Raw genomic sequence first — 13,499 nt, 5'->3', positions numbered from 1 at the left:
CGTTAGAAGTTGGATTGATCTGAAATTCGAAGGGGACTTCCTAGGATGTATTAGAATCATATGGGAAGATAAAATCATCAAGTCATGGTCAAAATATGGTTTCTTGATTTGACCCAAGAAACTAGGGTTTCAACCTTTATGGCACCCATACAAAGGTTATGATCACGGAATGAAAGGGAATGATTGCTATCAAGAAAATAACACGAAATCATCGAAAATTTAGTTTAGACTAATAGAAACATTGTCCATGAGGTTTCCTTCACATGGGAGGTTACCAAAGGTTTCCAGATAGATCATACAAGGGTTAGGGTTTCAAGAAATTAATCAGGCAAGGGTTAAGATCATGACGATGATCATAGATCTCAAAAAAACGAAGGAGATCACGAAGGGAAGGTTGCAAGAATGCAACATCTTCTTCCTGATCTCAGTCAAGAACAAGATCGAAGAAAGAATAATTAAAAGTTCAGAAGAGATACTAACCTTGAATTGTCAGATCAGAGATGAGAGGCTTCAAATCTGCAGAGGAGTCTTCAAAATCACCAGAGAGAGTTTCGGAGAGGTCTTCTCACGTTCAAAAAGTGATTAGGAGGCAGCCGTAACAAAGAAACACGAAGTCGGGTTTAAATATAAGTGAAAAACCCTAAAATTCCATTTTCTCGGATTTGACAATCCTTTGGTCGAGTGCTTGGTCGACTGGCCCAATCGACCAATCAGTCGACCAAGCAGAACAACAAGGTTCAAACAGGGATTCGGAGGGCTATACAAGGTCAAATTGAGTGAGTTTTCCTTCTACAAGCCAGTAAAGAAGTCTAGTTCCCAGAAATACATTCATATCAAGCATGGGAGTTCATTAGGTCCACCAATTAACCTCACCTTCTTATGCGTAAGCAGGATTTTCCAGACATAGTTCAGCAAATTCGGACAGTGATTTGGAGAGTTATATGGGGTCTAATTGAGTGGGGTTTTCTCCTACAAGTCCATCAAGAAGTATAGTTTTGGGAGATACCTTCGGATTGAGCACAGGAGTTCATTAGGTATTTTAACTAATTCACCCCTCTTCGGTGTGCAGATTCAAAACTAACATTGACAATGCTCTCAAGTGAGGGGCATCATCGTCAATGTCCATGGGCTTGGGCTCCGACACCAAATCATCAACCAAAATGGTCTACAAGTCTCTTTTTCCCCCACTTCGAGTCTTCAGACCTACAACATAACAGATTCCGGGCCGGGTCAAGGTTAGGATATGGCCGGACATTACAGATCTACCCTAAGGGAAAGGTCTGGCATGACTTCCTAAGGCTTTCAAAGATAATAACACTGAAATCAATGTCCATCTTTAAGGTGTAACATTTAAACTAACCCTTCTTTACCCAAAATAGATAGGGTGTCCTGGCTAGGTTTGGGCTGGATTTCACATTCTCCCCCCCTTAAAATAATTTCGTCCTCGAAATTGGGAGAGTACTTGGTTTCAAAAAAAGCAGGGGTACTTTCCTATTATCTTGGCTTCCTTCTCCCAAAGTCTTCGGAAGACAAATAACAATAAGTCTTATGTAAGGAAACAAGGAATATATCTGACATGCTTTGAAATCAAATCGAAAGTATGATCATGGCGAAGATAAATATGAAGATCATAAAACTTTAAGAATGAAAGGAGATTGTAGAAGAGATGGTTGCAAGGATCAATATGTTGCAAGGATGCAACCTCTTCTTCATAATCTCAATCTCAAAGAATAAATCATAGCAAGAGTAGATCAATACAACACAAGAGAGATTACTAATCTTTGATTGAAGAATGGGAGATGAAAAGCTTGAAGTCTTGAAACAATTAGAAGGAATAACAAATCATGAAGATCACACTTGATTTCTCTTCGAAATCATCATGTGGAGAATTCACAAGGTTATACAGTGTATGGAGATCCATTCTGGAACAGCAGGGATAGAAGGATCAGTCATGGGAATGATTTAAGATCATCCTCCTATCAAAGAGAATGTAAGGCACAAGAAGAAATCGTGGAGAGAATAGATCAGCTTTGGGATAAACTTCTACCAAACAAAACTAGGCAATTCGTACAGCAGAGAATAAATCGAACAATGCATATGGTATGTATGCATTTGGTACAACAACAAGGTTAGGGTTAGGTGGGATCTCACAATCTCCCCCCGTTAAAATAATTTCGTCCCCGAAATTGAAAGCATACTTGGGCTTCCACTAAGATGAGGAAACTTCTTCAGGGGTGTGATTCTTCCATCGAATCTTTACTAGGGGGTGGAAGGTACAACAAAAATAGATCTAATAGGTAAAGAACATTGGACTCTTGGCTAACTTCTTAAACAGCTAAGAGGAATTCAAAACAATACTGACAAGCACTTCTAATCAAGACTAGTCAAACTCATATAGTAAGAATAAATCAAAACAATGCATATGGCCTATATGCAATGCATCAGTAAGGAATAAATCAAGCAACACATATGATATGTACGTAATGCATAAGTAAAGAATAAATAAGGGCAATGCATTTGGTATTCATACAATGCTCAAGCAAAGATAAATCAAAGCAGTGCATATGGTATGTATACAATGCATAAGTAAAGAATAGATCAATAGCAGAAGTTAAAGGATAAGAGCAACGTACCGGTTACGAGATTTTGGTTTGGTTCTAACTCGCTTCCAACTATGCTACACAGTTTACCAGCAGGAGGGACTTGAACTAACCTTGCAGCTAAAGCAGCTCGACGACTTAGTTTATGAGGGCAGCGACGGGCAAAATGTCCTTTTTGACGGCAATAAAAACAAGCAAAGTTTCCCTGTCCTAAAGCTCGCACTGGCTCTAGAGATCTTTGATTCACTGGCCTCAGGTCTGCAGCAATTTGATTGAGGTTTGCATTCCCAACACTTTGTCCCACAGTCTGGGGCTGATAAGTCGAGGTGGAATACGGTGCAGGCCTAGTGAACTTTCTGTCGGTCCTTTTAGCATAGCTAGGACTTCTACTAGGTAGGGACTTCTGGTGACAAAACTTCTTTCTTCCAACTTCAGGCATAGTAGCAAGATTAGGGTTTGTCTGGGCAGCAGCACGGGTCTCGCATAGCCATAATCCCAGTCAAGATTCAGTTGAACTGTGTACTCTGCTATTGCAACATATCCCCCATAAGATTAACGATTTCTTGGTAGTTGACCACTGGAGAAGCACCGGATGGGTTACCGGTCGCTTGACCTTTCAGAGGGTTCTGGGCCTCAACACTGCCAGAGGACACTCTATCTCTAGGAACAACTCTCTTTCCATTCCCACTTGAGGAAGCACCAGAGTTCCTTCTTCCGGTCATTTTGACAAACGAATCGAAAGTCAAAAATCTACGAGAACATAGCCGCGCCTTTCAACTGATCGAAAAGATCATCAATCCGGGGCAGCGGGTGTCTATTCTTGATGGTCAACTTGTTCAACTCCCGGTAATCAATGCATAGACGCATGCTACCGTCCTTCTTCTTCACAAACAAGACTAGAGCTCCCCAAGATGATACACTTGGTTGGACAAAACCTCTCTCTAAGAGCTCATTCAGTTGTGTTTGCAACTCTTCTAACTGGGTAGGTGCCATTCTATATGGAGCTTTAGATACCAGAGGGCAATCCTGACAGATCATCTGGAAACACATCAGCAAAATCACAAGCAACCCTGACTTCTTCAAGTCTCTTCCTGTAAAACCCAGCCCTAACCTTGACCCGGAAACCTTGTTATTTGTAGGTCCAGTGACCCGAAGTAAAGTAAGAAGTCAGCTTTGGGCCATCCTAGTGGAGGACTTGGTGTCTGGCTTTGAATCCATGAGAGTTGATGATGAAGTTCTATTTATGGAAACTGAATCTTGATGAAGATCGGATTAGTTGATGGACTTGGAGTGCTCTCTATCATGGTTTGAAGGCATTTCTACCTATTAGGTGAGTCACTTGTTATGTGTGCAAAACCCCTTTAGGATTGGATTTGATCTGGTTCTTCGATTCCCTGTTTTGGAATTGCTGTCAGCATTGGTCGACTGATTGGTCGACTGGACCAGTCGACCAATCCACTCGACCAATGAGTGCTGTCTTTGGCAATTAGGTCTTGCTTGCTCTATTTAAGTCCAATCTCGAGTCTACTACGCATTTGCTGCCTCCAAACTCTTTGGAACGAACCAAAGACCTCTACAAGTCATCTCCCTGGCATCCTTGGTGATTTTCTTGACGGATCTTTGTCGAAACTCTTCCTTGTGCATCAAAGGTATGTCTACACTCTCTTCTTCTCCTCCATATCTGTTTTTCTTTCCTTTTTGAGTTGAGACAGTAGAGGAGATGTTGCATTCTCTGTTGCAAACATCTCTGGACTTGTCTCTCATGATCATCCTAAGGATTAATGGCTAGAACAATGATCTTAACCATGATCATTGCAAGGTTTTGAAGGAATCATGATCAAACCATGATCTAGTCTTTGTTTAACTTCTGATTTGAATTCTGATCCCCTTGGATCTTCTATATTGATCATGTTAGTAGTCAATTGCTGTGTTTTCTTTTCATGATCCATGATCTATCAATCTTTAGTTGTTCCTCTTCTACCATACCATGTTTTCTTCATAAATCATGATAGTTACATATATGGTAGGTTTTGTTTCCTTATTTAGATTTATGCTTTTAAGCCTATTTCCTTGAAGATCTAAGTATGCTTTTCATGATACCTTTACCTGAAGCAATGATCCATTCTTCTATTGTTCTTGTCTTTGTTTTCTATCTTGAATTCTTCAAGATCCATGGTTGATCTAATTATGGTAACTTTTTGTTTCCTAATTTGGATCTTGATGGCTTGATTGGATTAGTGTTTTGGGGTCCCCTTTATGTTAGAATACTACTGATGTAGTTTACCCCTTGATTAGTACCCTTTTGAACCACCAAATTCGAATTTTATATCTTAAAATTTTGTTTTTTTTAGGCTACTGTCTGCATTGGTCGACTGATTGGTCGATTGGACCAGTCGACCAATCCACTCGACCAATGAGTACAGCAACTTCAGAATTGGTCTGTGTTGGATGTTTTGGTATCTTTTCTGTTAGGGATCTTTCCTAATATGTTGTATACACTTGTTTAGGACCTTCTTCTCAAGTTTGCCAAGATGTTACTTGATTTCTTAGGATTCCTTTGCGAGTTATAAAAGGTAAGAATGGGTACTTCTTTAACAACATAAATTGCATATCTTAGTTTCTATATTAGAATCTTGTTAAGTTATTTCATTAATTAGATTCTTATGATGTTATACTACTGTGGTACTATCTTGATATCAATAGCATTACTTAATCATATTGAATTGACTCATGTATGATTTACTTACCAAATATATACAAAGTGATTGTAATTATTGATTTCTTTCCATATATGAAGTTACCATATATGTGATGATATGAATTGATGCATGTGTATGCTAAAGTATGGTTTGGAAAGGAGAGGTGTCCTTTTGACACTTCTGTCCTTGGACTACTACGGGAATACTATGGGTGGTTTCCGGAGATGCCCTATGGACACCTTCCTAAACTGTTGGATGACATATCTAGGACTGTCTAGTAGTGTTTGGCTAGGTTGTCCCGTTATGTCAGACCCTAATCGGAGGGGTATTGAGACCGAACGACCCATGGTAGCAATGGGGATTCATGGGCGCTCAAGACCGGTAACCAACCCGTGAGAGGACAGGAATCACATTGTGGGGGCCATTTATTGGTAGGGTTGCATATGGATAGACTAGGGCTCACGGGCGCTTAAGACCGGTAACCAACCCGTGAGAGGACGTGAGAGCTTCCTGTTTACCATATGTGGATGATCAATAGGGTTGATGAGTCCATAGTCAGGGACTATGAGGACTCTAGTGTGAAGGATACCGGAAAGGATCGTCAGGGACGAGGAATGGACGTATCTTGATCTGACTTGATGTGAGAGAGTGGTGACTTAACCCCCAGCCATGGAATGTCCCGAGGGATGCCAGACCCATTACCAACTGATGATGAGTGATTGAGACCTTCCTAAAGAAGTACGGTGCTATGACTTAAAGCATGTCTGCCAATAGAGACCAGCATACATAGAGTTAGATTCATTCATTCATTGCTTGTCTCATACCATATTGCATTTATGTTTGTTCTGAAATCTTGCCATTTATGTTATTATGGATTTAACTGCCTTACTGAGTTTCTTTGAAACTCATTCCTTTATTGTACAATGTTTGTTAGACTATTTTGCAGGTACTGAATATTATGACGGTCCCTATGAAGAAGCGCAAGGCGAAGAGGCATATCTCCAGGAAGGTGATTGCGGTTACAACAATTACATTGAAGATCCCGCGAGTGGTTATGCTCCGTACGATGCTTAGTCCGACCATTGAGTGGAAGCGCCCTTGTGCCGTTTATGAGATTTATACTTATAGGGATGTTGTCTATAAAGTGGAGAACAATTTAGTTACCCATTGTACTTGCTCTTGGGATTAGATTTTGTCTTGCTTATTCTCTTTTAGAACTACTTTTCCAGTTGGTTGTAGAGTGGGATTTTGCCTCACTTTACTTATCTGTTTTGACACTCTGATTATATCTAGTACTCTGATTTATATATGATTCATTCTTTCCTTATTGAATCTATGGTTTATCTTCCGCACTTTTATTATTATTGTTCATGATTATGTTATTGTTTATGTGGGAGGTTGATTACTCGATGCCTGATCTTCGGGCTGTGGATCACACTCTCGGGTATGCAGGATAGGGTACCGGCTGGGAGGATGTGACAGATTGGTATCAAAGCCCAAGGTTCGAGGAAATCCTAACCACAAAAGACAATAACTGAACATTCCTGAGTCATGCATCTGAAATGACTCTTCTACTCTTAGAAGTGAATAATAGAACACTTGGATTAGAAACTTAACCGATGAAGCATAACAGCCCATTTCCGAATAACATACCATAATTATACTTAAACAAATGTCACTAATGCAAAGAAAAGAAAGGTGCATAATATACAATAATTAAGTGAAACAAAATGAACTTCATTAATTTCAAAAGCTTTTACAACGATTACATCTGAAATGCATAAATGGAAATTCTAGGGTACAGTCTATCTAAGTGATCTTCTCGATCTCTGTATGCTCGAACTCCTCCGCTAGCTGAGTCACCCGATGCTCTATCCTATCCTGTCGTGACTCCATCCTCTCGTACATCTGCTCCTGTCGACCTCCATCCTCTCTAGCATGGAAGTCATCGATCTCATCTGTGCCCCAAGATCCGAAGTCTCCGGAACCGCATGTGAAGGGCCACCGCCTCGAAGTGTGATGAAGGAAACTCGTGATGCACTCGGCTCAGCCTCGTGCATATCCGCATCATCTCCGGCCTGATCATCACTATCGGGACTGATATCCTCTCCTCCATCCCTCGACTCCCGATCCTCATCCTCACCCTCCCGACCGGGAGATCTCTCGAGCTCGCTGCAGTCTCATCGACGAATGGTCCGAGTCCCGATTGAGTATCCCCGTGAACCGGTGTCCACTGGTGTATCCTCGAAACTCACCCCGAAATGCCCCGAAGATCAAGGTCGGTAGCCTCCCATAGCAAAGGTTCCGCATGCCGGGCCGCGAGAACCAAGTCCAGCATGACCTGCTGAATGGTGTAGGAGAGATCGATCTCGAAGCCCATGTAGATGCGGTAGATGACTAAGGCCTCCATCACTGTGACCCAATGGTGATGTCCGGCCTTCGGCATAATGTTTCGGCCTACTATGCGACCGATAATCCGTGCAGAATCCGTCATCCGTCCGCTGGTCCACCGAGTGAAGCATCGACGACTATCCCATAGCGTAGAGCATATCTCGCGAAGCTCGTACGGCATCGGATGGCTGTCCGGATCTGCTCCTGCAGGTAACCACACACACTTGTTGTGGATAGTAAGGAACCTGCAAGATCTCAGCCAGTGCTCGGGTGGAGAAGCGAATCTGAGTCCGGAAGACCCTGCTCCTTAGGACAAGTCTAAGTGGATGTCCTTGGCCTCGAGCCTCCTCTGTGTAGGTAAGGTTGCTGAAGAACAACCTCACTAGCTCCGGGTATACCGGCAGATCCTCGATGAAGAGATGAGTCCACTGCAACGTGTCGAATCTCTGCCGAATCCTAAAGACTCTGAGCTGGCGTAAGTGAAGTAGACGTCCCATCTCGATATTGCATTAACTAAAGTAGGCCTCGTACAGGAACTCGGCCTGAGGTGTGTCGAACATGTCTGGTCTCCTAACCTCCTATCTAGGCTCTGAAGGAACCTGACCTCTGCCCCTAAGTGCCCCTACAATGCGACCACGACCTCTACCTCGTCCTCGCCCTCCCCTCTGCATAGTGTGTATCTGTGAAAGAGACAAGAGACATTCCAGTTAGTGCTACTTTAAGATTTGAGCCAAAAGGGTATTTTCGTAATTTTTTGGAAAATTTAAAATTTGGGGGAAATTTGATTTGAACATACTAGCATGTGCACAATACTTGGAATTTCATGTCTATGAAGTTTGTTTGAAGAAAATCGATCGAAAACTTGGATTAAACCGAAAAAATTCAGCAAGAAGGAAATTTGGGGATTTTGCAATTTAGGTCAAAATTGGATTTTTGAAAAGTTGAAATTGGTTTAATCAAATTGTATGGACCTATCTACAATATCATCTTGAGCATGTAGCATTTGATCTCGTGCGAAAATTTCAAGCGGTTTGAGAGAAAACGAAATTTTTCTAAAGATAACGATTTCGGTTTGAAAACGTTGCGAGATGAACACCAACATGTTAGAACTTGTTGTCTATGCATGGCATTGTGTTTAAAACCTAGGGAATATGTTTCTAAGCATTCCTAAGCATGATTTCTAGCATTGGATACAAGCAAAGCATGGTTTTGTTTGAAATGCAAGCATGAGAAGAAGAAATTGGAAGAAACAGAGAAGGAAAGTGCACGTGTGCAAAAGCCCTGGCAGCCAAGGAACTCTGGGTTGGTGGATCGTAATGATCGGCGTTTTGTGAGACCTACACCCTACCCCACTCCTACCTTTCAGCCTAAGAGTGTAGGTCAGAACTCGGGTTTTCAGCAGCCCGGCCAGTTTAGACAGTATGGCGGAAACCGACCACCAGCAAGTGCAAGTGCAAGTGCTAGGCCTTTTGTTCAGAAGCCCTCTGTTGCAGCTACCCCTGTTGGACCCAGCAATCCTGTTTGTTCCTACTGCAAGCAAGCTGGTCATTTCGCTCGTGCCTGTCCGAAGCGGCCTGCCCAACAGCCTGCTCCAGTGGTGAAGAGTGCTCCTGCTCCTCCCTACGGTAGAGTTTTCGGTATTTCAGTCTTGAGCAGGATCCAAGCCATGAAGTGATTACAGGTACATTGTTAGTTGCTTCTATTTCTGCATTTGTCTTATTTGATACGGGTGCATCTCATTCGTTCATGTCATCTGCATTCATCAAGAAGACTAACCTAATCCCTGAGAAGTTGTCTAGTTGTTTATTGATTAGTAAACCTACTGGTCCTGTTGTGAAACTAGATAAGGGGTTATCTAAATGTCCTGTGTTGATTGGTGAGAAGAACTTGGAAGCCAATTTTGTTATTCTTGATATGAAGGACTTCGATATTATTTTGGGAATTGATTGGTTAACAGCCCACAAAGCTGTGTTCCTTTGTTCCTCAAAGAAGATTCAGTTCCATATTTGTGGAAGTCCGGTCTTAGAATTTCGGGGGGGAAAATAGAAGGGTTTGTAAGAAGGTGCTGTCCGCACTGATGCAAGTCTATGCCCTAGTGGATGATGCTTCATCTGAAGGCAAGGGTAAAATGGAGAAAAGAGTCGATGAAGTCAGGGTTGTCTGCGACTTTGTTGATGTCTTCCCTGATGATCTATCGGGAGTGCCTCCAGACAGGGATGTCGAGTTTTCTATTGATCTCGTCCCTGGTGCCGCTCCGGTATCTAAAGCTCCGTATAGGATGGCTCCTACTGAGTTGAATGAGTTGCAAAATCAGTTGAATGAGCTCATTGATAGAGGTTTCGTACAGCCTAGTGTGTCACCTTGGGGAGCTCCGGTCTTGTTTGTCAAGAAGAAAGACGGTAGTATGCGCTTGTGCATCGACTACCGTGAGTTGAATAAGCTGACTATCAAGAATAGATACCCGCTGCCCAGAATTGATGATCTCTTCGATCAGTTGAAGGGTGCAGTTGTGTTCTCAAAAATTGACTTAAGGTCCGGATATCACCAATTGAAAGTGAAGTCTAGTGATATCTTCAAGACAGCTTTCCGAACGCGGTATGGTCACTACGAGTTTAGAGTCATGCCCTTTGGATTGACCAATGCTCCTGCGGTGTTCATGGACCTCATGAACCGAGTATTTCACGATGTGCTTGATAAGTTTGTGATTGTATTCATTGATGACATCTTGATCTATTCGAAGAGCGAAGAAGAGCATGCGAGTCATCTAAGTTTCACTTTGCAAAGGTTGCGAGAAAAGAAGTTGTTCGCTAAGTTTAGCAAGTGTGATTTCTGGCTTAAGAGAGTAGTATTCCTTGGTCATGTGGTTTCAGCTGAAGGTATTCGTGTCGATCCTGAAAAAGTTCAAGCTGTGGCTGATTGGGAAAGACCGAAGTCGGTAACGGAAATAAGAAGTTTTCTTGGATTGGCGGGTTACTACAGAAGGTTTATTGAGAACTTTTCTCGGTTGGCTGCTCCTATGACTAAGTTGACCAGGAAAGAAGAAAAGTTTGTTTGGTCCGACGCTTTGTGAGAAGAATTTCCAAGAGTTGAAAGATAGATTGACAAGTTCCCCGGTTTTGACTATACCTGATAGTTCCGGTGGTATGACAGTTTATACCGATGCATCAAAGATTGGATTGGGTTGCGTACTGATGCAACATGGCAAGGTCGTAGCCTATGCTTCTAGGCAATTGAAAGATTACGAGCGGAATTACCCCACTCACGATCTAGAACTTGCCGCTGTTGTCTTTGCTTTGAAGATTTGGAGACATTACCTCTACGGTGAGAAGATTGACATTTTCACGGATCATAAGAGTTTGAAATACTTCTTCACCCAAAAGGAGTTGAACATGAGACAAAGGAGATGGTTGGAACTAGTCTCCGATTATGATTGTGATATTCAGTATCACCCTGGGAAAGCAAACGTTGTTGCTGATGCTCTTAGTAGGAAGAACCAGAAGAAGACTTTGGATTTGAATGCTTTGAGTTTACCATTGTGGTCTTCTATTGAGAGTTTTGATTTGGAAATTGTCCCTGAGAATTCTGATTTTATTCTTTCTGCCATGACGGCAAGATCTGGTCTTAGAGATAAGATTGTTGCTCTGCAGAGTTCCGATCAAGAGCTTTTGATCAAAGTTGAGAAGATTTCTTCGAATCCTGAGTCGGACCCCGACTTTGGTATATCCATGGATGGTGCTTTATTGTTTAGAGGAAGACTATGCGTGCCTGCAAATGAAGAAGTTAAGAAAGAAATATTGAAGGAAGCACACCAGTCAGTCTTTACTATACACCGGGAAGCACCAAGATGTACAAGGACTTGAAGGAACATTTTTGGTGGATTGGTCTGAAGGCTGATGTTGATGATTTTGTTGCCAAGTGTGAGACTTGCCAACGTGTGAAAGCCGTCGACAACCCCCATCTGGATTACTTCAACCTCTTCCTATTCCTAATTGGATGTGGGAGGATATCTCCATGGACTTTGTGACTAGCTTGCCTCGGACAAGTAAAGGCAATGACACAGTGTGGGTGATTGTTGATAGGTTGACCAAATCAGCCCACTTCATTCCTATGAAGATCACTCATACTCCGGATAAGCTAGCAAGGCTTTACGTGGATAATGTGGTTCGACTGCATGGTGTGCCATTGAGTATTGTTTCGGATCGTGATCCTAGGTTCACCTCAAGGTTTTGGAATAGTTTGCGAAGGCCTTGGGAACCCAATTGAACTTGAGTACAGCTCATCATCCACAGTCTGATGGACAATCTGAGCGGACAATTCAGACATTAGAAGACATGCTCAGATCTTGTGTGGTGGATTTGGGTGGTAATTGGGATGAACACCTAGCTTTGGTTGAGTTTGCCTATAACAACAGTTATCAAGCAACAATAGGCATGGCTCCATTCAAGGCTTTGTATGGCAGTACTTGTAGGACACCTTTGTCTTGGGGTCGAGTCGGGTGAAAGAAAAGTCTTAGGTCCTGAAATGATTGAAGCTACGAGTGCTATGGTAGATATGATAAGAGAAAGGATTAAGTCCTTGCCATCAAGACAGAAATCTTATGCTTGATAAGAGAAGGACCGATTTGGAATTTCAAGTTGGGAAGAAAGTCTTTCTGAAGGTTTCACCAATGAAGGGTGTGATGAGATTCAATGTTAAGGGAAAGCTTAGCCCTCCTTTCATTGGACCTTTCGAGATTTTGGAAAAGGTTGGACCTGTTGCGTATCGATTAGCATTACCTCCGCCTCTTGCTGGGGTTCACAATGTGTTTCATATTTCGATGCTCCAAAAATACATAGAGAATCCGGAACACATTTTGCAGCAAGCACCTGAAGGACTTAGTGCTGATTTGACCTACGATGAAGAACCGGCAGAAATCTTGGATAGGAAGGACAAGCAGCTGTGGAATCGCACCATCCCTTTGGTGAAGATTCGGTGGAAGAACCATACCCCTGAAGAAGCTTCTTGGGAGAAGGAAGAAGACATGAAGGAGAAGTTTCCTTACCTCTTTGGAAGCACAGGTACGCTTTCAATTTCGAGGACGAAATTTCTTTAAGGGGGGAGAATGTAAAACCCAGCCCTAACCTTGACCCGGAAACCTTGTTATTTGTAGGACCAGTCGACCAATCCACTCGACCAATGAGTGCTGTCTTTGGCAATTAGGTCTTGCTTGCTCTATTTAAGTCCAATCTCGAGTCTACTTCGTATTTGCTGTCTCCAAACTCTTTGGAACGAACCAAGGACCTCTGCAAGTCATCTCCCTTGCATCCTTGGTGATTTTCTTGACGGATCTTCGTCGAAACTCTTCCTTGTGCATCAAAGGTATTTCTACACTCTCTTCTTCTCCTCTATCTCTGTTTTTCTTTCCTTTTTAAGTTGAGACAGTAGAGGAGATGCTGCATTCTCTGTTGCAAACATCTCTGGACTTGTCTCTCATGATCATCCTAAGGATTAATGGCTAGAACAATGATCTTAACCATGATCATTGCAAGCTTTTGAAGGAATCATGATCAAACCATGGTCTAGTCTTTGTTTAACTTCTGATTTGAATTCTGATCTCCTTGGATCTTCTATATTGATCATGTTAGTAGTCAATTGCTGTGTTTTCTTTTCATGATCCATGATCTATCAATCTTTAGTTGTTCCTCTTCTACCATACCATGTTTTCTTCATAAATCATGATAGTTACATGTATGGTAGGTTTTGTTACCTTATTTAGATTTATGCTTTTAAGCCTATTTCCTTGAAGATCTAAGTATGCTTTTCATGATAC

This window comes from Hakea prostrata, chromosome 1, assembly GCF_041222555.1.
Source record: "Hakea prostrata isolate BN-2017 chromosome 1, UWA_Hpros_2, whole genome shotgun sequence".
Taxonomy (NCBI): domain Eukaryota; kingdom Viridiplantae; phylum Streptophyta; class Magnoliopsida; order Proteales; family Proteaceae; genus Hakea; species Hakea prostrata.
Note: the sequence above shows the minus strand (reverse complement) of the source record.